The sequence below is a fragment of the Schistocerca piceifrons genome, chromosome 5 (genome assembly GCF_021461385.2).
Source record: "Schistocerca piceifrons isolate TAMUIC-IGC-003096 chromosome 5, iqSchPice1.1, whole genome shotgun sequence".
Lineage (NCBI taxonomy): Eukaryota > Metazoa > Arthropoda > Insecta > Orthoptera > Acrididae > Schistocerca > Schistocerca piceifrons.
In genome coordinates this window covers 630,004,321-630,008,196 of record NC_060142.1, presented here as the reverse complement: position 1 = coordinate 630,008,196, position 3,876 = coordinate 630,004,321, and the positions used below count along the sequence as shown (strand labels likewise).

Here is a 3,876-nt window from a genome sequence, read left to right as displayed (position 1 = left end):
TCGCTTTTAAAACTCGCAGGTGTTCAGTTGCAAACAATACTATATTTTTAAGGGTTACGGCATTTGTGCTATGTGTTGTAAATTAAATCAATATTTGCTCTCCATCTGGTTGCTGGCGGGCGACTGTTGATTAAAGCGAGATTCGTAGAAATTGTATTGTTCGGTCAGTAAGCGGTATGGCGCCATAGCACTATAATAACAGATACGCCATGTATTTGTGGAAAGCCGTATTCCTTTCTGAAATTATGGAATGTAAGTTGGAAGTCTCCTACTGCTAGAACATAATGCTACATTCCGAAGGTTGCCGAAGAGACAGGAGACATAAACGAAATTCAAGCAACTGTTACATCGACATACGTACATAGCTTAGAAACCGCGAAAGATTGCCCGTTCTTTGAAGGTCTCCTGTCAAGGCGAGTGTTGGAAACGAGCTCGCAGTTTCTTAAGTTGACTCTGAGAAAGGCTTTAATGAGAATATAAGATCTAGATAACGTTATTTCATGTTTCACAAGTTTAAAGTACTTCAACTAATAGGCGGATATTGTCATTTGAGGAGCCTCAATTGTATACAGCATTGAATGCTAATTCAAGTGCCGCACATACTTTTATTCGCACCACTGCCTTTTGACATTTTTATGAAAGCGGGCAATGAATGTTGAAATTCATCTATATGAAAGGGAACGTAGAACTTCAGGATTCTTTTCCCCGCTTCATTCTTTCACATCTTTTCTTTCTCCCTCCACCGGAAACGTAATGTATGGATCTCCTTTTTAATGGCTTTCTTCAAATTATTTTACGCTGTTGACTTTGCTTCTGAATCCTTCTCTATTTTCAATCAACTCAAGTACGGCAGTAGTGTCTTGCGCATTTCTATCGACTTCTTCTACCCACTTACAGGTGGACTTTAATGGTGTGCTATAAATGAAGATCTTTTTGCCCGGATAGTTTTTGTCCTTTGCTATTAGGTGTCCATAAAAATTCAGTCACTGTTTTCGCATTGTGCCCGTGATCGTTGCAGTTGTATAGAGCTAGAAACCATAGTCCTTGTTTAAGTGAATTGTAGTGCATGATTTGGCCTCGTAGGATATCGCTCCTTTGTTGTACTGTTGTGTGTTAGTTTGTTAAGCAAAGTCTAATTTTCTGGCTCTTCCTTTCACTAACTCTTTATCCAGTCCATCGTGTTGGAGCAATGCTCCTAAGTATTTTGATTTATCTGACCTTTTAACTGTCCCATATTTTACCTCCAAGCATTTCTCCCTTGTGTTTGTGTTCCGCATATGTCTTTTCATATCATACTTCGATATCAATTTTTCCAGCGGTTCAATGCAAAATTTCCAGCATTCTTCGCACGCCCTTTTGGTTTCTGGCTAAAAGGGATAAGAAATCGACAAAAGGAAAACACCTGATTTCCAAGGTGTATTGCACATACCACAGTTTTCGCATTAAGTTGACCACTGGGAGAAGTGAAAGGATGTTAGGTGACCCGTGGCGCACGCTCTCAAGAGATTAAATAAATTAGAAAATTCTCAGTCGTCAACGACATGCTAAAGAAATAGAACGGAAAGAGTGGTGGGATGTCACAACCACACAAAGAAAACTGGAAAATACGTGATTATTAAGTTGTACCTTAGGTAATGTACTATATGTCTGAGGATTTTCTGTTCCGCCTAAATCACTCGAAAAAATTTGTCACTATGGTGTGATAGTGATTGGTGCAGTATTTATACACAGAAGGAAAGAGGCTCCGATGGGTAGACCGTTAAGTGAATCTTAGGTTTAAATTTTTCTCTACATTAAACCTTTGTAATCGTATTAGTAAGTTTAAGAAGAAACCATTCATTGAACCTGATGGTAGCTTATCATACGTATGTTGTGACAGCCTGTACAGAGTGAATATCTGTTTTTCTCTGCACTAATACGAATAAAATGAACAAGAATTCCGATTCATCTGTATGAGTTTTCGGTATATATGAAGTCCGGTATTAAAGAGAAATTCTCGGGCAGATAACGACCTGTGTAACCCAATATCGCATCCACACCCCTCGGATAAGTGTGTGTGGTAAATTCAGGGTCACTATGTAGGTCGATGCCAAAAGATCCGTACCCAAAGACTGAAAAGTTGCACAGGTCACACCAGTATTCAAGAAGAGTAGTAGGAGTAACCCACTAAATTACAGACCCATATCGTTAACGTCGATAAGCAGCAGGATTTTAGAACATATATTGTGTTCGAAAATTATGAATTACCTCGAAGAAAACGGTCTATTGACACACAGTCAACATGGTTTTAGAAAACATAGTTCGTGTGAATCACAACTAGCTCTTTATTCACACGAAGTGTTGAGTGCTACTGACAAGGGATTTCAGATCGATTCCGTATTTCTGGATTTCCGGATTGACTCTGTACCACACAAGCGGCTCGTAGTGAAATTGCGTGCTTATGGAATATCGTCTCAGTTATGTGACTGGATTTGTGATTTCCTGTTAGAGGGGTCACAGTTCGTAGTAACTGACGGGAAGTCATCGAGTAAAACAGAAGTGATTTCTGGAGTTCCCCAAGGTAGTGTTATAGGCCCTTTGCTGTTCGTTATCTATATTAACGATTTTGGAGACAATCTGAGCAGCCGTCTTCGGTTGTTTGCAGATGACGCTGTCGTTTATCGACTAATAAAGTCATCATAAGAACAAAAAAAATTCAAAACGATTTAGAAAAGCTATCTGAGTAGCGCGAAAAGTGGCAGTTAACCCTAAATAACGAAAAATGTGAGGCCATCCCCATGAGTGCTAAAAGTAACTCCTTAAACTTCGGTTACACGGTAAATGAGTCTAATGTAAAAGAGGTAAATTCAACTAAATACCTAGGTATTACAATTACGAACAACTTAAATTGCAAGGAACACATAGAAAATGTTGTGGGGAAGGCTAACCAAAGACTGCGTTTTATTGGCAGGACACTTAGAAAATGGAACAGATCTACTAAGGAGACCGCCTACACTACGCTTGTCCGTCCTCTTTTAGAATACTGCTGCGTGGTGTGGGATCCTTACCAGATAGGACTGACGGAGCATATCGAAGAAGTTCAAAGAAAGACATCACGTTTTGTATTCTCTCGAAATATGGGAGCGAGTGTCACAGAAATTATACAGGATTTAGGCTGGACATCATTAAAAGAAAGGCGTTTTTCGTTGCGACGGAATCTTCTCACGAAATTCCAATCACCAACTTTCTCCTCCGAATGCGAAAATTTTTTTTTCACACCGATCTACATAGGGAGGAACGATCACTACGATAAAATAAGGGAAATCAGAGCTCGTACGGAAAGATATAGGTGTTCATTCTTACCGCGCGCTAACGAGATTGGAATAATAGAGAATTGTGAATGTGACTAACTGAAACCCTCAGCTGCCGACAGGTGTTGTTGATATACCTCGATGTGGACAGCTGCAAATGTGTGCCCTGACCGGGACTCGAACCCGGGATCTCCTGCTTACATGGCAGACACTCTATCCATCTGAGCCACCGAGGACACAGATGAACAGCGCGACTGCAGGGACTTACCCCTTGCACGCTTCCCGTGAGACTCACATTCCCAACTGTCCACAATTCTACATATGTAATGTACCTTATAGACATTTGCCCATTCACGCATTACTCGCGCACGCTTTGGCGATTCCCGTAAGAGTCTGGGCAACCTGTGCGCATTCGCACAGACGAAGGTCAACGGCTGGGTAGCCTTTAACTATGTATATGAAGACAGTCCCGGTCGGGGCACACATTTTCAGCTGTTCACATCGAGGTATATCAACAACACCTGTCGGCAGCTGAGGGTTTCAGTTAGTCATCATTTATTCCAGGTTAAAGCTGCACGGTTATCAA

The 3,876-nt window shown here is 40.9% G+C and overlaps 1 non-coding gene across 1 annotated transcript; it reads right to left on the bottom strand.

Moving 5' to 3' along the window:
• Positions 1-3,452: 3,452 nt before the first annotated feature.
• Trnat-ugu lies at positions 3,453-3,527 on the bottom strand. Its single transcript has one exon. It is a non-coding gene; the product is annotated as a tRNA-Thr (tRNA).
• Between the last annotated feature and the right edge of the window lie 349 nt (positions 3,528-3,876).